This window comes from Macaca mulatta, chromosome 14 (genome assembly GCF_049350105.2).
Source record: "Macaca mulatta isolate MMU2019108-1 chromosome 14, T2T-MMU8v2.0, whole genome shotgun sequence".
NCBI lineage: Eukaryota > Metazoa > Chordata > Mammalia > Primates > Cercopithecidae > Macaca > Macaca mulatta.
Genome location: NC_133419.1, coordinates 73,301,502 through 73,326,076, shown reverse-complemented (window position 1 = coordinate 73,326,076; position 24,575 = coordinate 73,301,502). Strand labels below are relative to the sequence as shown.

The window sequence follows — 24,575 nt, the reverse complement described above, 5'->3', positions numbered from 1 at the left end:
TCAAATATTGGAGTCCATACCTCATTGTTTTCTTGTTTACTGTGTAAGTATTGAGAATCCAAAGTCATCCTAGTTCTTGATTATTCGTATCTGATCTAATTGTTTGTTTTTTCTTTTTTAGAAGTTTATGGAATATTCTCAGTGTACCCTTTGATTTCTTGGATTAATTTTTGCCTTTTGTTTTCTCTTTCTGAAACTTCCCATTATTAAGATATGATGTCTCCTAGCCTGCTTCTTTAAATTTCATTTCTTTCTTATTTTCTGTCCTTGTCATTGTGTTCTACTTTTTGGGCGACTTCTTCAACTTTACAGTTCATTTCTTTTATTGGACTTGTAATTTTTCCATAGTAGTTTTAATGCATGAGGGTTCTGTTTTCTCCACATCCTTACCAGCATGTTTTATTGCCTGTTGTATTAGTTCGTTTTCACACTGCTTTAAAGAACTACCTGTGGCCGGGCGTGGTAAGTGGCGCAAGCCTGTAATCCCAGCACCTTGGGAGGCCGAGGTGGGCGGATCACCTGAGGTCAGGAGTTTGAGACCAGCCTGCCAACATGGTGAAACTCCATCTCTACTGAAAATACAGAATATTAGCTGGGCGTGGAGGCGTGCACGTGTAGTCCCAGCTACTCAGGGGGGCTGAGGCATGAGAATTGCTTGAACCTGAGAGGTAGGTGGAGGTTGCAGTGAGCCAAGATCACACCACTGTACTCCAGCTTGGGCGACAGAGTGAGACTTCATCTCAAAAAAAACAAAAGAAAAAAAAAAAAAAAAGAAAAGAACTACCTGAGACTGGGTAGTTTATGAAGAAGAAAGGTTTAATTGACTCACAGTTCCGCATGGCTGCAGAGGCCTCAGGAAACTTACAATCATGGTAGAAAGTGAAGGAGAATCAAGTACCTTCTTCACATGATGGTAGGAGAGAGAAAGCAAAGGGGGAAATGCCACTTTTAAACCATCAGATATCATGAGAACTCAGTCACAATCATGAGAACAGCATTGGGGAAATCACCCCCATAAGCCATTCACCTCCCACCAGGACCCTCCCCCGATACATGGGGATTACAATTTGAGATGAGATTTGGGTGGGGACACAGAGCCAAACATATCACCTGTCTTTTGGATAAAAGTCATTTGAACTGGGATGACATGCTATCTAATTATAGTTTTGATTTGCATTTCTCTGATGATCAGTTGATGTTGAGCGCCTTTTTATATGCCTGCTTGCCGTTTATGTGACTTCTTTTGAGAAATGTCTATTTAGATCTTTTGCTCATTTTTATTTTTTTTTTTTAATTTTTTTATTATACTTTAGGTTCTGGGGTACATGTGCACAATGTGCAGGTTTGTTACATATGTATATATGTACCATGTTGGTGTGCTGCACCCGTTAACTCATCGTTTACATTAGGTATATCTCCTAATGCTATCCCTCCCTACTCCCTCCACCCCATGACAGGCCCCTGTGTGTGATGTTCCCCACCCTGTGTCCAAGTGTTCTCATTGTTTAATTCCCACCTGTGAGTGAGAACATGCGGTGTTTGGTTTTCTGCCCTTGTGATAGTTCGCTCAGAATGATGTTTTCCAGCTGCATCCATGTCCTTACTAAGGACATGAACTCATCCTTTTTTGTGGCTGCATAGTATTCCATGGTGTATATGTGCCACATTTTCTTAATCCACTCTATCATTGATGGACATTTGGGTTGGCTCCAAGTCTTTGCTATTGTGAATAGTGCCACAGTAAACATATGTGTGCATGTGTCTTTATAGCAGCATGATTTATAATCCTTTGGGTATATACCGAGTAATGGGATGGCTGGGTCAAATGGTATTTCTAGTTCTAGATCCTTCAGGAATCACCACACTGTCTTTCACAATGGTTGAACTAGTTTACAGTCCCACCAATGGTGTAAAAGTGTTCCTGTTTCTCAACATCCTCTCCAGCAGCTTTTGTTTCCTGACTTTTTAATGATCACCATTCTAAATGGTGTGAGATGGTATCTCATTGTGGTTTTGATTTGCATTTCTTTGATGGCCAGTGATGATGCTTTTGCTCATTTTAAAAATTAGATTATTCGATTTTTTTTCCTGTAGAATTGTTTGTGCTCCTTATATTTTCTGGTTATTAATCCCTTGTCAGCTGGTTTACAAATTTTTTTTTCCTATTCCATGGGCTGTCTCTTCATTTTGTTGATTGTTAGTTTGCTGTGTAGAAGTTTTTTAACTCGATGTGATCCCATTTGTCCATTTTTGCTTTGGTTGCTATAAGAGATGTCTTATAGCACTATTCACAATAGCTAAGATGTAGAATCAACCTAAGTGTCCATCAGTGAATAAATGGATAAATAAAATGTAGTATATATACACATTGAAATATTATTCAACCAAAAATATCTTGAGTAATATCCCTGTGCTTACAGGATATTACTCAAGAAATCTTTGCCCAGTCCACTGTCTTGGAGAATTTCCCCCAGTGCTTTATTTTCATAGTTTTGGGCTGGGTGTGGTGGCTCATGCCTGTAATCCCAGCACTTTGGGAGGCTGAGGCAGGCAGATCACAAGGTTAGGAGTTCAAGACCACCCTGGCCAATATGATGAAACCCTGTCTCTACTAAAAATACAAAAATTAGCTGGGTGTGGTGGCGAGCACCCATAGTCCCAGCTACTTGGGAGGCTGAGGCAGGAGAATCGCTTGAACCAGGAAGTGGAGGTTGCAGTGTGCCGAGATCATGCCACTGCACTCCAGCCTGGGTGATAGAGCAAGACTCTGTCTCAAAAAAAAAAAAAAAAAAAAAAAAAAATCATAGTTTGAGGTCTTAGATTTAAGTCTTTAATTCATTTTTATTTGATTTTTGTATATAGTGAGAGATAGGGGTCTAGTTTCATTCTTCTACATATGGATATCCAGTTTTCCCAGCACTTTTCCCCGAATGTATCTTCTTGGCACCATTGTTGAAAATGAGTTCACTGTAGATGTGTGGATTTAATTCTGGGTTCTGTCTTCTGTTTCATTGGTCTGTGTGTCTGTTTTTATGCCAGTACCATACTGTTTTGGTTACTATGGCTCTGTAGTATAATTTGAAGTCAGGTAATATGATTCCTCCGGTTTTATTTTCCCCTAGCCTAATTAAAATTTCCCCTAGCCTAATTATTCTGAAGAATAAGATCAGGCCAGGCACAGTGGCTTATGCCTATATTCCCAGCACTTTGGGAGGCTGAGGATCTCTTGAGTCCAAGAGTTTGAGACCAGCCTGGGCAGCATAGTGAGACTGTCTCTCTACAAAAAATTTTACAAAAAAAATTTAAAAGTTAGCTGGGTGTGGTGGCACGTGCCTGTAGTCCCAGCTACTCAGAAGGCTGAAGTGGGAAAATAACTTGAGCCCAGGAGTTTAAGGCTACAGTTAACTGTGATCATGCCACAGCACTCCAGCCTGGGTGACAAAGTGAGACCTCATCTCTTAAAAAAAGGAAATAAAAATAGTAAGTTCATGTTGGTATCTAAATACAAGTATTTGGACAGATTCCCCAAGAAATATTATTTATTTCTTATGCCAGTAGTAGAGCAGATACTGAATATATCATTCTGTGTCTGTATATCATCGGGCAGATTTCTTTAAACTCTAAACTAAAGCAAACAAAAAAAAAACTATTGCTAGACCCTGCAAATCAGATAACTGCTTTCATCAAATCTATAGAAACCAACTCACCTGGTTTGAGATAATTTGTTCCTCACATGTTCCTTTATCATAGCATGTTCTTGTGCAATATACGAACTAACATTTTTTAGAAGCTTGTGAAATATTTTCTTTGTGGTTTGGATGAGGAAGACTGAGATACAATGTGTCATAGTAGAAAAGAGAACAAATGCCAATTTAATGAAAGATTTTTTAAAAGCTTAGTAATTCTTAATAGGACTTTATTTCTAGACAAATATTTCTTCAGTGGAAGCCAAACATAAATGGGCTAGTTGATAATTTGGTGAGGTAACAAAAGATAAACATGTTTCTGTATGGCAGAAATCTAGAAAATATAATTTATCTTTTGCAGACTTTTTTTGATCAAATGAAGAGAAAAACATTAATATACAAATCCTTTCTAAAATTGATACATAATAACTATATATTTATAGTGTATGTGTGACATTTTGATACATGCATGCAATGTGTAAGGATCAAATGGGAGTAATTGAGATATCCATCACCTCAAATATTTATTGTATATCGTGGAGTATTGAGAACATTTCCAAATCTTTTCTCTTACCTATTTTGGAATATACAATAAATTATTGTTAACTATAGATACCCTGCTGTGCTATTAAACAATAGAATGTATTCCTTCTATCTGACTGTAATTTTGTACCCCGTAACCAACCTCTCATTGTTCCTGCCTTCCTACCCTTCCCAGCCTCTGGTAACCACCATTCTACTCTCTACTGCTGGGTATATATCCAAATGAATGGAAATCAGTATATTGAAGAGATGTCTTATAGCACTATTCACAATAGCTAAGATGTGGAGTCAACCTCAGTATCTATCAGTAGATAAATGGATAAAGAAAATGTAGTATATATACACAATGAAATATTATTCAGCCATAAAAAAGATTGAAATCCTGTCTTTTGCAATAACATGGATGCCCCTAGAGGACATTATGTTAAGTGAAATAAGCCAAGAACAGAAAGCCAAGTTCTTTTTTGGCTTTTCTGGCTAAACATTAATTCCAAAAATCTTCCTCATTCATATGTAGGTATATATAACTCATCTTTTTTATTGTGAGTTGTGGCTCTTCTGGTTTCTCTGTCATCTCTAGCTCTTGCACCTCTGATTCACCTAATGTCTGTTCACTTAATCAATTAGCACGGAAGTCTTCAATTCTATTAAATTCTGCTGAATTCTGCTTTAAGTCTGTTAAATCTCTGCTTCTGTTGCTTTATATCCTTTTTTTTTAATGCCCTCTTTCTTGGAGAGAGTAATCATTGTGACTCAATTCCCATAAATACCATATGATTCTCAAATCTATCTGCAGCCTGCCCTTTAATTATCATATTTGTGCCTTTATCATTGGTACATGTAACTACTTAAAGTAACTAAAAATAAATACATTTTACAATTCTGTTTCTCAGTCCCAGTAGCTGTATTTCAAATGCTTAAAGGCCACATGTGGCTGGTGTCTACCATGTTGGACAGTGCAGATATAGAACATTTTTGCCATCTTAGAAAATTCTATTGAACAGCAGTGCTCTAAAGCTTATTTTGTTTTTACTTGTTATGGTTTGAATGTGTCCTCTAAAGTTCTTGTGTTGGAAACCTAATTCCCAGTGCAACAATACTGAAAGGTGGGACTTTTAAGAGGTCATTAGGTCATGAGGGTAGAGTCCTCATGAATGAATTATTGCCATTGTTGTGAGAGTGAGTTATTTATTACAGGAGTGGGTTCCTGATAAAAGGAGAAGTTTGGCCCCTTTCCACTTTCCCTCTTGTGTTCTCTTGCTCTTCTGCTTTCCACCATGGAATGATACAGCATGAAGGCCCTTGCCAGATACAGGCCCCTACACCTGGACTTCTCAGCCCCGAGAACCATGAACCAAATAAAGTCTGTTGTTTATAATTACCCAGTCTGTGGTATTCTGTTATAGCAACAGAAAATGGACCAAAACATTTGTTTTCTTCCATCCCGCTCCCCCCACCCCCCTTGTCTGTCTGTTATCAACTCTGCTGGTCATTTTTCCCAGTAACCATGTCCATGGTTGTATTCAGTTATTTCACAATTAATTGCTCCTTAATTTGCACTCTAGGTCTTTACTTATATCTTGTTAAAGAACAAAGGTAGGCAAACATTTCCTGTAAAGGGACAGATAATAAATATTTTAGGCTTCTATGTTGTGGTTACTCAGTTCAGCTGTTGCAATACAGCCATGAATGTGACTATGTTCCAGTAAAACTTTACTTACAAAACTGGGTGATGGACTGGATTTGGCCTACAGGCCTTAGTTTGCCCACCCTTGGTATAGAACTTTAAAAACTGTGTTATGAATGTTCTAACTATATAAATATGCTGAAGATAATAAAATGAGTACCCATTTACCCAACCACCAAGCTTCAAAAATGAAACACTCTCAGTACAGTGGAAACCTCCTAGGTGACCACTCCCAAAACACCTCCATTATGTTCAACACATTGTAACTACCACTCTGACAATAGATAGTGTTGTCTTAGATGGTATCATGCCCTATGATATTATGCAACTTGCATTTTTCCCACTCAACATTATATTTGTTGAGATTCATTTGTATGGATTTTTAACTTTCTTTGTTATCTTTTCTATATAGTATTTCATTGTGTGTGTATATATATATATCATAATAACTTACCCATTTTCTTTTTTTTTTTTTTTTTTTTTTGAGATGGAGCTTCGCTCTTGCCCAGCCTGCTGGAGTGCAATGGCACAATCTCATCTCACCGCAACCTCTGCCTCCTGGGTTCAAGTGATTCTCCTGCCTCAGCCTCCCGAGTAGCTGGGATTACAGGCACACGCCACCACACCCAGCTAATTTTGTGTTTTTAATAGAAACGGGGTTTCTCCATGTTGGTCAGGCTGGTCTCGAACTCCTGACCTCAGGTTGAGCTTGTTATAATCATACCCCATACGGATAATATGAGGAAGGGATAAGCTATATATTCTGTTAAAGGATTGAGAATAGAAGTAAGTCGTATTATGCCGTAGCCGCCTAGTTTTAGGAGTACTGCAGCAAGGACTATTGATCCAGCAGTGGGGGCTTCAACATGGGCTTTGGGGAGTCATTGGTGTAGGCCACATAGGGGTATTTCCACTATAAAGGCTATCATGCATGCTAGTCATATGAGATTATGGGATCAGGTGGTCGTTAGTTTTTGGGCGGTGAGTGTTAGTAGTATTATGTTTAGTGAGCCTAGGATATTGTAGGTATAGATTAGTACAATAAGCAGGGGGAAGGAGCCGGCTAGTGTATAGAATAGAAAATATGTGCTTGCGTTGAGGCATTCTGCTTGGTTACCCCATCGGGTAATAATAATTAGGGTTGGGATAAGAGTAGTTTCGAATAGGATATAGAATATAATTAGTTCTGTGGCTATAAATGTTAGAATTAGGGAGATTTGTAGGGAGATCATTATGGAGAGGTAGAGTTTTTTCCGTGAGGTGGGTTCATTGTGTAGATGATATTGGCTTGCTATTATTATGAGAGGTAAGAGTCAGGCTGTTAGTATTAGGAGGGGTGGTATTAGCGGATCGGAAAATGAAGAGGTTGAATGGTTGAAGAGATTGTTACTAATTTGGTTGAAGAATAATAGAGGAATGAGGCTAATAATTAGGCTGTGCATGGTTTTGTTGACTCAGATTATATTGTTTTTGGAGAATCATGTTGTTAGTAGTAGTATGATTATAGGAATAATTATTTTTAACATTGGAGTAAGTTTAGGTTGTGGATGTGATCTAGGCCATATGTGTTAGAGAGTGAGATTAGTAAGGCAAGGCCTACTGCTGCCTCCCGAGCAGCGAACACCAATAGAGCAATGGGTATGATGTTGGCTAAGGAGAAATGTATGTTTAAAGTTGTGAGGGTACTTATGATAAAAAGTGATAGTATTATTCCTTCTAGGCATAGTAAGGAGGATATTAAGTGTGAACGGTAGGTTAATACGCCTAAGAGTGAAATAGTAAATGCTACCATAATGTTTATGTAGATGGAGGGTATTTGGTGAGTATGATTATCATAATCTAATGAGTCAAAATCATTTATTTTATTTAAACTACTTACCAATTCAGTTCAATCTAGTCCTTTTTGGGTTCATTCATAGGCTAGACTAAGAATTAGAATGATAATTAGCATAATGGAAGGTTTAGTTATTAGTGGAAGATTGGTTGTTTGAAGGGCTCATGGTAGGGGCAGTAGTAGGGCAATTTCTAAGTCAAATAGTAGAAAGGTAATGGCAACTAGGAAAAATTTTATGGAGAAAGGAATACGAGCGGAGCTTAGTGAGTCAAAGCCGCACTCATAGGATTGGATTTTTCTATATAAGTATTGAGTTGAGGTAGTCAGAATGTAATAGTTATTAGTAGTAGGGCTAGTAGGGTATTAATTGTTAAGGCTAGTACTAGGTTGATCATTCTTTTTCGAATGTTATCGAAACTAGTTGATTGGAAGTCAGCTGTACTGATTATACTAAAAGAATAGGATCCTCATCAGTAGATAGATATATATAGGAATAACCAGACTACATCCACGAAGTGTCAATACCAGGCGGCGGCTTCAAAGCCGAAATGGTGGTTGGATGTAAAGTGATGCAGTAGTTGGCGGATAAGGCAGATAATGAGGAATGTTGATCCAATAATGACGTGGAGTCCGTGGAAGCCTGTGGCAACAAAGAGTGTCAAGTTGTCCCTGTTTGCAGATGACATGATTGTATATTTAGAAAACCCCATCATCTCAGCCCAAAATCTCCGTAAGCTGATAAGCAACTTCAGCAAAGTCTCAGGATACAAAAGTAATGTGCAAAAATCACAAGCATTCTTATACACCAGTGACAGACAAACAGAGAGCCAAATCATGAATGAACTTCCTTTCACAATTGCTTCAAAGAGAATAAAGTACCTAGGAATCCAACTTACAAGGGATGTAAAGGACCTCTTCAAGGAGAACTACAAACCACTGCTCCGTGAAATAAAAGAGGACATAAACAAATGGAAGAACATACCATGCTCATGGATAGGAAGAATCAATATCGTGAAAATGGCCATACTGCCCAAGGTAATTTATAGATTCAATGCCATCTCCATCAAACTACCAATGACTTTCTTCACAGATTTGAAAAAAACTGTTTTAAAAGTTCATATGGAACCAAAAAAGAGCCCGCATTGCCAAGATAATCCTAAGTCAAAAGAACAAAGCTGGAGGGATCACACTACCTAACTTCAAACTATACTACAAGGCTACAGTAACCAAAACAGCATGGTACTGGTACCAAAACAGAGATATAGACCAATGGAACAGAACAGAGTCCTCAGAAGTAATACCACACATCTACAGCCATCTGATCTTTGACAAACCTGAGAGAAACAAGAAATGGGGAAAGGATCCCCTATTTAATAAATGGTGCTGGGAAAATTGGCTAGCCATAAGTAGAAAGCTGAAACTGGATCCTTTCCTTACTCCTTATACAAAAATTAATTGAAGATGGATTAGAGACTTAAATGTTAGACCTAATACTGTAAAAACCCTAGAAGAAAACCTAGGGAATACCATTCAGGACATAGGCATGCGCAAGGACTTCATGTCTAAAACACCAAAAGCAATGGCAACAAAAGCCAAAATTGACAAATGGGATCTAATTAAACTACAGAACTTCTGCACAGCAAAAGAAACTACCATCAGAGTGAACAGGCAACCTACAGAATGGGAGAAAATTTTTGCAATCTACTCATCTGACAAAGGGCTAATATCCAGAACCTACAAAGAGCTCAAACAAATTTACAAGAAAAAAACAACCCCATCAAAAGTGGGCAAGGGATATGAACAGACATTTCTCAAAAGAAGACATGCATACAGCCAACAGACACATGAAAAAATGCTCGTCATCACTGGCCATCAGAGAAATGCAAATCAAAACACAATGAGATACCATCTCACACCAGTTAGAATGGCAATCATTAAAAAGTTAGGAAACAACAGGTGCTGGAGAGGATGTGGAGAAATAGGAACACTTTTACACTGTTGGTGGGATTGTAAACTAGTTCAACCATTATGGAAAACAGTATGGCGATTCCTCAAGGATCTAGAACTAGAAATACCATTTGACCCAGCCATCCCATTACTGGGTATATACCCAAAGGGTTATAAATCATGCTGCTATAAAGACACATGCACACATACGTTTATTGCGGCACTATTCACAATAGCAAAGACTTGGAATCAACCCAAATGTCCATCAGTGACAGACTGGATTAAGAAAATGTGGCACATATACACCATGGAATACTATGCAGCCATCAAAAAGGATGAGTTTGTGTCCTTTGTAGGGACATGAATGCAGCTGGAAACCATCATTCTCAGCAAACTTTCACAAGAACAGAAAACCAAACACTGCATGTTCTCACTCATAGGTGAGAATTGAACAGTGAGATCACTTAGACTCAGAAGGGGAACATCACACACCAGGGCCTATTATGGGGAGGGGGGAGGGATGGCATTGGGTGTTATACCTGATGTAAATGACGAGTTGATGGGTGCTGACGAGTTGATGGGTGCAGCACACCAACATGGCACAAGTATACATATGTAACAAACCTGCACGTTATGCACATGTACCCTAGAACTAACTTAAAGTATAATAATAAAAAAAACCAACACCCAATTAAAAAAAGAAAAAAAAAGAATGTCGCACCGTAGACACCATCAGAAATAGTAAAAGATGATTCGAAGTACCCTGAGGTTTGTAGGAGGGTGAAGTAAATGCCTAGCCAGATTGTAATGAGAAGTGCTTGAATTATTTGTTTTCGGTTATTTTCTGTTAGACTATGATGGGCTCAAGTGATTGTGACTCTTGATGCAAGTAGTACGGACGTATTTAAAAGTGGTGCTTCTAGAAGGTTTAGGGGAATAATTCCTGTTGGTGGCCAGTGTCCTCCTAATTGCGGGGTAGGGGCGAGGCTGGAGTGGTAAAATGCTCAATAGAAACCGGTGAAGAAGACGACTTCTGAAATGGTAAATAGTACTATTCCATAGCGGAGGCCTTTTTGGACGGATGTTGTGTGATGGCCTTGGTAAGTACTTTCTGGAACAATGTCGCGTCATCATTGATATATAGTTAATATATTAGTTAGTAGGCCTAGTGTTAACAGGGTGTTGGAATAAAAGTGAAATCATATAATTAAGCCAGATGTTGTTAGGAGGGCTGAGAGGACTCCTGTTAGTGGTCAGGGGCTGGGTTTAAGTATGTGGTAGGCATGGGATTGGTGGGTCATTAGGTGTTGTCGTGTAGGTAGAGGCTAACTAAGAGTGTGAAAACGTAGGCTTGAATCAGGGCGACGGCGATTTTGAGAATGGTTAGTAGTACTAGGAGTATGAAGATAATTGAGGTGGTAGGGGGGCTAATAGTTGATGATGCTAATGCAGTACTTCCAATTAGGTGTATGAGTAAATGGCCTGCCGTGATGTTAGCAGTTAAGCGTATAGCTAAGGCCACTGGTTGAATAAATAAGCTAATGGTTTCAGTGATTACTAGTATGGGGATAAGGGGTGTGGGCGTACCTTGTGGTAGAAAGTGAGCTAGAGAGTTTTTAGTTTTAAAGCGAAGTCCTGTAATTACTGTGCCTGCTCATAGGGGGATTGTTATAGCTAAATTTATGGATAGTTGGGTGGTTGGTGTAAATGAGTGAGGTAGAAGTCCAAGAAGGTTGGTTATGGTAATAAAGATAATTAGGGACATTAGTGTGAGGGATCAGGTTTGCCCTTTGGTATTATGAATTGCTGTTATTTGTTTTAGGGCAAGTTGAGTTAGTTTTTGTTGAATGGTAATTAGCCGGTTGTTAATAAGGTGGTTGGAAGTTGGAAATAGTAAGCAGGGAAATAGAATGATAGGTACTGTAGCAGGCAGGTTTAGAATTGTTGGGGCGATGAATGGAGTAAATAGATTTTCGTTCATTTTGATTGTCAAGGGCTGTTGTAGTTTTGTGTGTTAAAAATTTTTTGTGAGGGGGATAAGTGGTAACTTGTGTTTAGTAATTTTAGTTGTATGATGAGATGTAGTGTGAGGAGTATGGATGTGATGATGATCGGTCATGTAGATGTATTTAGGTGGGGCATTTCACTGTAGAGAGGGGTTGCTTCTCTCGGTCTTTAACTTAAAAGGTTAGTGCTGGAGCAGCTGTACAGTGGGTCTGTAGAGATATTTTGTAAAGATTTATGGGGTAGAGGTGTGTTAGAAGCATAGAGTAGGGTGTGGTGAGTCTATAGAGTAAATACGGGTCCTATTTCAAAAATTTTTAGTGGAATTAGTTCTACAACGACGGGTATAAAGCTGTGGTTGGCGCCGCAGATTTCTGAGCATTGTCTGTAGTAGACGCCTGATCATATGGCGGTAAATGTAGTTTGGTTTAAGCGTCCAGGGACTGCATCTGTTTTTTTGTTTTTGTTTTTTGTTTTTTTTGAGATGGAGTCTCGCTCTGTCGCCCAGGCTGGAGTGCAGTGGCCGGATCTCAGCTCACTGCAAGCTCCGCCTCCCGGGTTCACGCCATTCTCCTGCCTCAGCCTCCCGAGTAGCTGGGACTACAGGCGCCCGCCACCTCGCCCGGCTAGTTTTTTGTATTTTTTAGTAGAGACGGGGTTTCACCGTGTCAGCCAGGATGGTCTCGATCTCCTGACCTCGTGATCCACCCGTCTCGGCCTCCCAAAGTGCTGGGATTACAGGCTTGAGCCACCGCGCCCGGCCCGCATCTGTTTTTTGTTTTTTTTTTTTTTTTTTTTTTTTTTGAGACGGAGTCTCGCTCTGTCGCCCAGGCTGGAGTGCAGTGGCCGGATCTCAGCTCACTGCAAGCTCCGCCTCCCGGGTTCGGGCCATTCTCCTGTCTCAGCCTCCTGAGTAGCTGGGACTACAGGCGCCCGCCACCTCGCCCGGCTAGTTTTTTGTATTTTCTTTTAGTAGAGACGGGGTTTCCCCGTGTTAGCCAGGATGGTCTCGATCTCCTGACCTAGTGATCCGCCCGTCTCGGCCTCCCAAAGTGCTGGGATTACAGGCTTGAGCCACCGTGCCCGGCCCGCATCTGTTTTTTAACCCTAGTGTCGGAACGGTTCATGAGTGTAAGACGTCCTGAGATGTAATTATTATACGAACGGGGGCTTCAATTGGAAGAACTACTCGGTTGTCAACTTCGAGAAGCCGAAGGTCTCCAGGGTTTAAAAATAATGGTGGAAGTATATAAGAGTTAAAGATTAACCCCCCCCGTAATCTGTGTATTCGTAGGTTCAGTATCATTGGTGTCCGGTTGATTTGATAGTAAAAGAGGGGTTGTTGTTTTCATCTGTCAAATACAGGATGCGTAAAGATGGGAGAGCGATTAAGACTAAAATGATAGCAGGTAAGGTGGTTCAAATGGTTTCCATTTCTTGGGCATCTGTGATATTGGTATTGGTTAGTTTTGTTGTGAGTGTTAGGGAGAGGACATATAAAACTAGGAAGCTGATTAAGAAAATGATTATGAGAGCATGATCATGAAAGGCCATTAGTTCCTCTATAATAGGGGATGTGGCATCTTGAAGACTAGTTGAACTAGGTGAGCCATTAAGATATATAGGATTTAACCTATGAGTTAACTTTGACAAAGTTATGAAATAGTTTTTCTAATATCTTATTGAAAAAGATATAGGGGTTATAGGGTTGGCTTGAAACCAGTTTTAGGAGGTTCGATTCCTTCCTTTTTCGTCTAGGTTTTATGTAGGTTGGCTCTTCAAATGTATGGTAGGGTGGGGGGCAGCCATACAACCACTCTAAATTAGTAGAGGGTTGTTCGATTTGTAGAACTTTACATTTTGAGGCAAAAGCTTCTCAGGTTATATAAATTATTAATATCACTGCTACTAGGGAAATGAAGGAGCCTATGGATGATAGAATATTTCGTGTGATATACGCATCAGGGTAGTCGGAAAGCGTCGGGGTGTTCCGTATAAGCCGAGAAAATGCTGTGGAAAGAAGGTTAAATTTACACCTATAAATATAATGGCAAAGTGGGCTTTGGCATAAGCTTGGTCTAGTGTGTAGCCTGAGAATAAGGGGAATCAGTGAATAAAACCTCCTATAATAGTGAACACAGTGCCTATTGATAGGACATAGTGAAAGTGGGCTACAACATAGTATGTGTCGTGTAATACAATGTCTAATGATGAATTTGCTAATACAATGCCGGTTAAGCCCCCCACTATGAAGAGAAAAATAAAGCCTAGGGCCCAAAGTATTGCGGGGGATCATTTGGTATTGCTTCCGTGGAGTGTAGCAAGTCAGCTAAAAACCTTAACACCGGTGGGAATAGCAATAATTATAGTGGCAGAGGTGAAGGGGGCTCGTGTATCTATGTGTATACTCACTGTAAACATGTGATGGGCTCATACAATAAAGCCTAAGAGCCCAATTGATATCATGGCTCAGACTATACCTATATACCCAAATGGTTCTTTTTTTCCTGAGTAATATGTTACAATATGAGAGATTATTCCAAATCCCGGGAGGATAAGAATATAGACTTCGGGGTGACTGAAGAATCAGAATAGATGTTGATATAAGATGGGATCACCCCTTCCAGCTGGATCAAAGAAAGTAGTATTGAGGTTACGGTCTGTTAGTAGTATAGTGATGCCAGCGGCTAGGACTGGTAGAGAGAGGAGGAGGAGAACTGCTGTAATTAGGACTGATCAGACAAATAGGGGGGTTTGGTACTGAGATATGGCAGGGGTTTTATATTAATAATAGTGGTGATGACCTTGGCCTCCCAAAGTGCTGGGATTACAGGCGTGAGCCACTGCGCCTGGCCATAACTTACCCATTTTCTTAATGGAAATTTTAGTTGTTTATTGTTTTACTGTTATAAACAATGCTGTTACCAACAGTCTTCTGGTTCTCTTGTGCAAGAGATTCTCCCTGGTTCACTTGTGCAAGAGATTCTTAAGGGAATATACCTAGAAGTGGTATGTATTAGAAGCCGTACAAAAGAGTGCCAGCTTACAATCCTTTTATTGTACCTTTCAGCATCGTTTGCATATCATTTTAAGCTTGGGAAGCATTTGAGTTTGTACTAGTTGATAGGTACTTGGTGATACAGAGATGAATTGCATGTGATCCATACTGTCATTGAGCCAGAAACAAGGTTATTCTCTGTCCCCAAAGGGCTTATGGAATATGGGGTTATAGATTGTTTCCCTGCTACATTGGTTATATTAGGATTGGTTCCCTGTGACTTAAAGAGATAAAATTAGGATGCTTCTTGTAAGTCTTTACCAAACTTCTAAAGTAATTATTTTGAAATATTTTTAGCAGTTGAACAACTTTTTAAAACAAACTCCTACATGGAATCTTTATGTATAAAGCAGATAAAAGGGAAGTTATTTGGTTAAAGCTTGTGAGCCTGTTTCCTTTGTGTGTTTTCCCCACTCTCCATACCTGCCTGTGACATCCTCTACTTTCGCATGGTTCCTAAGGCATCAGGCTGAATACTAGGGCACCTTGAAATATAGTTTGGAAACAAATGTTCTAAGACAGGATTTTCCAACTACTAAATTTCTTATAGAGGTCTAAGCTTTACCTAGATGATCTTAATTTTAGACTTTTTTGAGGTAATCTCATAAAGATATAAATCAGAACATGGTAATCAGTTCACATCCTTCAGTGGACCAGTCTAACAGGTAATTGAATATTCTCATTTCAGAGTTTAATGTCTTGGGCTGGAGAATCAACAATAGATGAGGGGTACCGAAGCAGAGAATACATAAAACTGTTAACGAGAGCATTGTATAGAGTGACAAGAGGCATAAGAAGAAAATTTTAAAGAGGTTAACTCTTTTTAAATCATTTTTATTGAGGTACAATTAATATACAATAAGAAGCATCTATTTTAAAATAGGGTTGGTTGAGTTTTGACAAAAGCGTATAACCATGTAGTCATTATCATAATTGCAATCAATATCTAGAATATTTCCATCCTTCCAAACTTTCTCTCTTGTTCCTTTGCAGTTATATTTGATTTCCATTGCTATATAACAAATCACCACAAACTTAGAGGTTTTAAACTACCCCCATTTATTATCTCAGTTCTGTAGGTCAGAAGTCCAAGTAGGCTTAGCCAGGTTCTCTGCTTAGGGTTTCACAAGGCCAAAATCAAAATGTCACCTTGGCTGCATTCTTATCTGGAGATTCTGGGGAAGAATTTCCTTCCAGAGTCACTCAGGTTGTTGGCAAAACCCAGTTCCTTCTGGTTGTAGGACTTAACCCTGTTTTCTTGCTGGCTGTAGGCTGGGGTCATTCTCAGCTCCTAGAGGTGCTCTCAGGTCCTTTGCATATAATTCTCCATTACCAAGCCAGCAGTAGTGTGTCCAATCCTGTTCATGTTTTGAATTTCTGACTTTTTTGCTACTCGCTAGAGAAAACTCTGCTTTTAAAGATTCATGTGATTAGGTAATCACAGATGATCTCCCTTTTGTCATTTAACGTAGCATAATCACAAGAGTGATTATGTTCTACTGACACTCAAAGGAAAGGGGATTATATAAGGGCAAGGGTCATTGGGATCATTTTATAGTTCTGTTTACCTCAGCAGTCTTCACATATTTTGTTAAATTTATTCCTAAGTATTTCATATTTCTCAGTGTTACTGTAACTTTTAGATTTTAATTTTACCTTTCAATTATTTTTATTAATATATAAACATATGATTGATTTTCATATTTTACATAAAATATAAAATATATTTTTTTTATATTTTAAGTAACACAGTTACTTACAGTGTTACTCTGTGTAACAAATGACTGTAAGACTTAGTGGCTTAAAACAACAGCATTTGGTTTCCCTCAAATCTATACTTTGGGCAGGGGGGGCGGTAGGGATAACTTATCTCTGTACCACTCACATCAGCTAGAGAAACAAGTGTGAAGGTTGAATTCTGAGGGCTTTCTTTCTCACATGTCTCATTACTGCTGGCTATTGACTCAGACCTTCCCGAGGCTGTCAGCTGGAGCTTCTACACTCGGCTGCTTGGTATTGCCTGGACTTTATCAGAGTGTTGTGGTTGGGTTCCAAAGGCAAATATGAGGGCAGTAGGGGTTAGGGGTATGTTTTGTCTCATTTTGTATACCTGGCCCCAAAATCGGTGTTGAATGAGTGAGAAAGGAGAGGTTCAGTTGCCTTTTCTTCATGGAAGTCTTTTCTTCACAGAGGAATTCGCATCTCACCAGGGGCTTTGTATGTGAGTGGGATGTCGGCAGGCTGTGGCAGCAGACAGCGGCATTTCACAGGGATGGACTTTTATGAGAAGGGGAGTGAAAGTGATGCACAGAAGAAACCAGTAGCTCTGGAGAGAGCCAGGAGAGTTCTAGCAATAGTTTTTAAGTGAGGTTAAAAAAAATTTGACCTTGAGGAAAGAATTCTAAAATGCCACTAAAGTAGCTTTGATTTTTTAAAACCAACCAGGTTAAAATGTGAACACATGATTATTTGTTATCTTAGTTTTAAATGCAGTTTTCTATAACATATTATATTTTTCCATTATATTTTATTGTAGGACTTTTAAATAAAAGACAATTTTCATACATTAGAATTGTCAAAGTATTTTTAATCACTGGATTGTAGACTGTTAGGTTTTGGTAGTCTTCTTAGATTCTATAATATTTATTGTTGGTTAACAACTTGAGGTGGTGAGCACTGTTAGCATTAATTTTGGGGTTAAGAAAGGAAATGGCATATGTATTATCTGTTCAACATTCTTAGCCATTTGTGGCTTTCGTTGAGTTTTCTTGGTTTATCAGTCATTTATCAAGTATCTCCCTTTAGTTTTCTTTTTTAAACCATTTTGAAACGGCAAGTTGGATTCATTTTACTGGTATTCTGATGACTGTTGATTGTGGTTCTCAGGCTGATGTAATCATGTCACAAAATACAATAGAGATTATATTCCATCACTGAGGTGCTTAGTCACAGATTAAAATAGTCCCTGGCCACAGACAAGTCTTTTTCTGAGCCCAGTCCCCTATTCCTGTAATAACAATGGTCGGGTCTCACTTGTGTGCATTTGGTCATGTTTTACCTAGCATAACCAATGTGTGTTTAAACTTCATCCAATAAAGCACTTAAGCCTAAGAATTTTGCTTCTTTATCACAAATAACATAGTGTGGAGTTTGCTGAACTCTATTTTCAGACACAGCTTTATAATTTCTGACTTAATTGCAAGTTAAGCCATTTTATTTGTTTTCTTATTAAATTAACTAGTCAAAACATACCATAATTCATTGATTCTAACATTTGGGCTTTTTTCTAATCTTTTAATGTTTTTTATATCTTCAATGCTTCTCGTATTCTGTGGTATCTTAAAGAAAGGAGGATAATTTTGCCTAAAGTTCCACTTTGTACAAAGCACAGAAAGAAGTAAGGAAATGGGACAAACACTCTCTAACTTCAAAAGATTAAGACAAAGATTGATCTTTTTGTCTCTGTCTCTCTCTGTGTTTTTCTCTTTCTTTCTCAGACACATACTCTAAAAAATTAACTGAGGTGGCAAAACCTAAATGCCAACTAGCTTTTCTGCACAATTCTAATCCAATTTTTATTCCTGATATAAATAGCTCAAAGCCAAATAAAATTAAATTAAACCATTCTAACATGATCCAAGAGGGAGAAAGTCTGTAGGTGAAGATAATAAACATTGGAGTGCAGCTCCTTCTCTCATAAGGTTTTTGAAGGGAGTAGGTAGACTGTTAACACTGATTTTGACATGCTACACTGGGCAGTTCGAGTATTAACTTAGCCCTGACAGTGAGGAGGAGACATCTGGGGTCTGAGAAGACGAGCCACCTAAGTGATACCCCAGGTATACTATTTTAAATTGATTTCAAAGAAAATCTATATAAAAGGTAGTAACATATGTATATATGTGTGTATATCATTAAAACCATGTTTTTCACTTAAGATGAATCACTGGACAAAGCCTTACCTATCAGTTTTGAAGGGAAGGATAACTGGGTTTTGTTTTGTTTTTGTTTGTTTGTTTACCAATTTATAGAAATATCTTTTGACATTGCTATAATAAAACCATTAAAGCACCAAGGAAAAGTGTTGGTCAAAGGATGAACCTTGGGTACACAGAAGGACTGCTGGTCTCTGGAGTGAGGATGACTGGTCAGAGCATCCTGACTTCTGTAAGCAGGCCTTATGTTTGTGGGGTATGTAGTTCATAGCCTTTAACCCTGCCAAAAACAGAGAAAGTTTGCAGGGCTTCTGAAATTCCATACCAACACTATCATTTTGGAAATCAGAATAACCCTCCATTTATGGATATTGTAATTTGTCATCTGTCAGCATAATTGGAGATATGTATTATTTGGCAAGAAGAGTTCCTCTTCAGGGCTCTCCACTAAGATATGTATGCCACAGTTATTCTGATCCTGTGTATTGGAATCCCAGCCCTGGTTAGTCCTCATGGATTATCTTTCAATGAGACATCAAGACATAACTACAGGTAAGATAGCACATCTGAAAGGTAGCCTCTGGAGAGGAGTAACCCTTTCTGAAGAAAAGCTTAGGTCAACCTGAAGGTATTTTCTAGGAAACAGAATGATAAATTATAGTTTCAAATTAAAAGGCAAAGATCTATCAGTCTTAAGGACAGAGTACTAGGGTTATTTATCTGTAATTATTTTCATTTGTTCAGAAAGTAATTTTGGAGCATCTACATTGTACCCTATATAAAACCTTCAGTGGCTTCTTACCACTCTTAGGATAAAATTGGAAAACCTCAAGATAGTTTCAAAGGCCCTATGTGCTCTGTTCTCTGCCCACTTTTTTTTTTTTTTTTTTTTTGAGACAAAGTCTTGCTCTGTTGCCCAGGCTGGAGTGCAGTGGTGCGATCTTGGCTCACTGCAAGCTCCCTTCCCGGGTTCACGCCATTCTCCTGCCTCAGCCTCCTGAGTAGCTGAGACTACAGACGCCCACAACCACGCCTGGCTAATTTTTTGTGTTTTTAGTAGAGATGGGGTTTCACCACGTTAGCCAGGATGGTCTCGATCTCCTGACCTCGTGATCTGCCCGCTTCACCCTCCAAAGTGCTGGGATTACAGGCGTGAGCCACCGCGCCTTGGCCTCTCTACCCACTTCTTTAAAAAAAAAATTAGATATAATTCACATACCATAAAACTCACCATTTAAAATGTAAAATTCAGTGGTTTTATTATATTTACTAGGTTGTACAACCATCACCACTATCTCATTCCAGAACATTTCTGTTACCCCCCAAAAAAGCTCTATACCCATTGGCAGTCATTTTCTGTTTTCCCTAGTTCCTGGCAACCACTAATCTGCTTTCTGTCTCTGTGAATTTTCCTCTTAATGGTCATTTCCTATAAATGGAATCATATAATATGGGGCCATTTGTGTCTAGACTCTTTCACTTTGCATGTTTTCAAGGTTCATTCATGTTGTAGCATATATTAGTAATAGTACTTTATTGTTTTTTATACCTGAATAATAGTCATATTGATATGGATGTACCACATTTTGTTTACCCATTCGTAAGTTGATGGGCATTTGGGTTGTTTCCACTTTTTGGCTGTTAGCAGCCTATCTCTTTATTCTCATCTATTTCCCCCACTACACCACGGTCTTTTTACATATTGCTCTTACTGCGAAAAACAATCCCTGTCTTCACTATCCTCATTTACTTTCTTAACTCTTTGTTTTGTTGTGTGTGTGTGTTTTTTGTTTTTTGTTTTTTGTTTTTGTTTTTGTTTTTGTTTTTTTGAGGCAGAGTCTTGCCCTGCTGCCCATGCTGGAGTGCAGTGGTGTTATCTCGGCTCACTGCAAGCTCCACCTCCTGGGTTCATGCCATTCTCCTGCTTCATCCTCCCAAGTAGCTGGGACCACAGGCACCCACCACCACGCCTGGCTAATTTTTTGTAGTGTTTTAGTAGAGACGGGCTTTCACCATGTTGGCCAGGATGATCTCGATCTCCTGACCTCGTAATCCGCCCCCCTTGGCCTCCCAAAGTGCTGGGATTACAGGCATAAGCCACCGCGCCCGGCTACTTTCTTAACTCTTAATCAGGGTTCACATCCCAGTCCAAATCTATTTTTTTAGGGAATCCTTCCTCAAACTGTATCATATTCCTCTATTATATGTTCTTGTAGCATCAGGTTTTTTTCCTTCAAAAGAATCCTTGTGATTTATAATTACATACCTGATTGTATTGTCTCTTTGCCTTTTCCTCCTACCCTTAGTATGCTATAAACTTCATGAAAGCAAAATTGTGTTTTCTGCTCACAATTGTATCCCTGAAATCTAGCACAGTAACTGACATATGTATCTGTTGAATGTATTCATGCAGGAATCTGTTTGCATCATTGAGTACTAGGGACGCAAAAATGAAAAACCAGTCTCTGTTTGCAGGGAGCTTGCAGTGAAGCTATGCAGGCAAGTAAGTATTTTGTAAGAATAAATGCTATAATTCCTATATTAGTATAACAAACTAATATGCTCAGTTTAGGCTGGATGTGGTGGCTCACACCTGTAATCCCAGCACTTTGGGAGGCCGAAGCAGGAGGATCACTTGAGGTCAGGAGTTCAAGACCAGCCTGGCCAACATGGTGAAACCCTGTCTCTACTAAAAATGCAAAACTTAGCTGAGTGCGGTGGCAGGCATCTGTAATCCCAGCTACTCAGGAGGCTGAGACAGGAGAATCACATGAACCCGGGAGGCACAGGTTGCAGTGAGCTGACATGGCACCACTGCACGCCTTCCTGGACAACAGAGTGAGACCAACTCAAAAAAAAAAAAAGCTCAGTTCAAAGAATAATAATAAAGTGAACATCCTCCTTCTTGCCCTGTAGATGTATCCATCACCCTGGTAGTTATATTAAATGTTCTCATGCTTTTCTTTATTGTTTTATTACACAGGAATTTATCCATAAACAACGTTGTTTATCTTTTTCTCTTGCCTCATTGTTACTTTATGTGAATAGAGTCATGTTTCCTGCCGATGTTTATATTTTTGAGATTGTATCTATATTGATACATAGAACTGTAGTTCATTCATTTCCCCTCCAGTATTGTATTCTGTTTTATGACTGTATTACACAAAGCATGGATTAATCCTGGTCATGAGGTAGAGCAGCAGAATCTTATCACAAGAGATGACATACTATGTGATTCCATTTCTATACTTAAGAACATGCAAAACTAATCTGTGGCAATAGAAGTCAGAACAGTGGTTATCTTGGGTGAGGAGTGTACATAGAATGGGAAAGAGTGCCTTCTGAGGTGTTGGAAATGCTCTAAATCTTGATCTGGATGGTAATTACCCAAGTATAATCACATTGAAGACTTATGAAGAGTCACATTTACATGTTATACTTTAACAAAAAGTTTCAAAAATAAATACATGAAAATATTGAGTTTTAAAACAAAATACTATAATGGCAGTATGTACAAATGTAATTAGAACATAGGAAATAGAAGGAAAGTCACAAAAGGCTTTATAGAAGTAGCTTTTTTTAAGTTAAGACTTATTTTGTCTCACCTGGTAGAATGTATGGCATTGAAAGGAGGAAATGTGTATTGTTTCCTACTGTGTTTTAGTGCATAGAAGAGTGGCTCAGTAAAAATTCATAGAATTGAATCAAATTTAGTTTTCCTGGAAGACGGGCAAATGGAGAACTTTCCAAGTATAGAGGCAATAATAATTCTGGGCTACAGATAGAGGTAGTTCAGTATTTCTACAATGTAATGTACAGCTGGAGTGTGGCAGGAGATGAGACTGGATTCTAGGAAGTTACATGAATGGGCTTGTATCCACTGCTAAGAATTGTTCTACAGGCAATAGGGATCTATCAGAGACCTTTGAATTAAGAAGTAAAATGATCGGCCAGGCGTGGTGGCTCACGCCTGTAATCCCAGCACTTTGGGAGGCCAAGGTGGGCGGATCACAAGGTCAGGAAATCGAGACCATCCTGCCTAACACAGTGAAACTCCGTCTCTACTAAAAATACAAAAAGTAGCTGGGCGTGGTAGCGGGCACCTGTAGTCCCAGCTACTTGGGTGGCTCAGGCAGGAGAATGCCGTGAACCCAGGAGGCAGAGCCTGCAGTGAGCCGAGGTCACGCCACTGCACTCCAGCCTGGGCGACAGAGCAGGACTCCATCTCAAAAAAAAAAAAAAAAAAAGAAGTGAAGTGAACAAATTTGCATGTTTGGAAGGATTACTCTGGCAGCAATATGAAAGGCAGATACTAATAGCAAGAATACCAGTAAGGCTATTACCATAAAGACCTGGGGCTGTGGGTTGTAAAGGAGAAAGATGTAGATTCAGAAGTTAACGCAGAAGATTCTGCTGCTGATGATGATGATAGAAGTTAACATGAAGAGAGTGCTTACTGTGTGTCAGGAACTCTGCTAGACTCCAAATGAAAAGGCAACAAAAACACAGCGCTTGCCCTTGAGGAATGAAGAAGACAGATGTGTACTGTTAGAGGCATGTACACAATATGATAGGAGCACAAAGGGGAAGGAATAAGCAACCTCATCTCAGGGAGTAAAGACTTCTCACACATGGTTACATTTGTGTTGGGTCTTAAAGGATGGATGGTATAATGACGTCAAAGAAGAGTTATAATGACATCTTAAGCATGGGGAAGAGCCAGTGCAAAGACACGAATAGTACATGATTCAATGTGGTGGGAACATAAGATTGGAACCATCAACCAGTTGTTCATTTTTCTGTACATATTCCACTGATTTTTTTATAGTCAGGATATATTTGTTTTTGTTTCTTTAAAAGTAATTCTTTTGATTTCTGTTACATCATTTCAGTCTTTAGAGAAATATTTGAATGCTGATTGTGTCATCCATAATATTAACTGTATTATCCATGTTTATATCATCCATATATTTGATAGGCTTTCCTACTATTTATTCCTTCAGGGATTAGTTAGTCATTGAAATGGATAGAGCCCTGTGGTTACTTGGTAAGTAAAGATCTGCTTCCAAGTTTTACCCATCTATTAATTAGCCATTGTTATTCAACTGTGAAATCTACTCATGGCCGGGCGCGGTGGCTCAAGCCTGTAATCCCAGCACTCTGGGAGGCCGAGGCGGGCGGATCACGAGGTCAGGAGATCGAGACCATCCTGGCTAACACGGTGAAACCCCGTCTCTACTAAAAAAAATACAAAAAACTAGCCGGGCGAGGTGGCGGGCGCCTGTAGTCCCAGCTATTCGGGAGGCTGAGGCAGGAGAATGGCGTAAAACCCGGGAGGCGGAGCTTGCAGTGAGCTGAGATCCGGCCACTGCACTCCAGCCCGGGCGACAGAGCGAGACTCCGTCTCAAAAAAAAAAAAAAAAAAAAAAAAAAAAAGAAATCTACTCATGACACAGAGTTGTCATCTAATCCAGGGGTCCCCATGGCCTGTTAGGAGCCAGGTCGCACAGCAGGAGGTGAGCCGAGGGCCAGTGAGCTTTACTGCCTGAGCTCTACCTCCTGTCAGATGGACAGCAGAATTAGATTATCACAGGGGTAAGAACCCTATTGTGAACTGTGCATGTGAAGAATCTAAGTTGCACACTCCCTACGAGAATCTAATGCCTGATCATCTAAGGTAGAACAGTTTCATCCCAAAACCACCCCCACCCTACCCATCTGTGGAAAAATTATCTTCCACGAAACCGGTCCCTGGTGCCAAAAAAGTTGGAGACTGCTGATCCAATCCACATTTTTTTCAGTCTTGTTCATAATCACAGACATTATAGTGGCTAAAGAAGAGAAGGTTTTTTGAGCAAAGCAAATTTGGTTTGACTCCTGG

At 39.3% G+C, this 24,575-nt stretch overlaps 1 protein-coding gene, 1 long non-coding RNA gene and 1 pseudogene across 6 annotated transcripts in view; 1 reads left to right on the top strand and 2 right to left on the bottom strand.

Annotated features, from left to right (window-relative positions):
• FCHSD2 (FCH and double SH3 domains 2) overlaps positions 1-24,575 on the top strand; it is a 332,064-nt gene that overhangs the window by 183,701 nt on the left and 123,788 nt on the right.
• On the bottom strand, positions 6,985-10,407 carry LOC144334350 (uncharacterized). The gene is made up of 2 exons (XR_013404097.1): positions 10,309-10,407; positions 6,985-9,459 (listed from the first exon to the last, which is right to left on the bottom strand). It is a non-coding gene; the product is annotated as an uncharacterized LOC144334350 (long non-coding RNA).
• On the bottom strand, positions 11,812-17,022 carry LOC144334528 (cytochrome c oxidase subunit 2 pseudogene; annotated as a pseudogene). Its single transcript, XR_013404496.1, has 3 exons — positions 16,967-17,022; positions 12,805-13,334; positions 11,812-12,158 (listed from the first exon to the last, which is right to left on the bottom strand). The product of XR_013404496.1 is annotated as a cytochrome c oxidase subunit 2 pseudogene (transcript).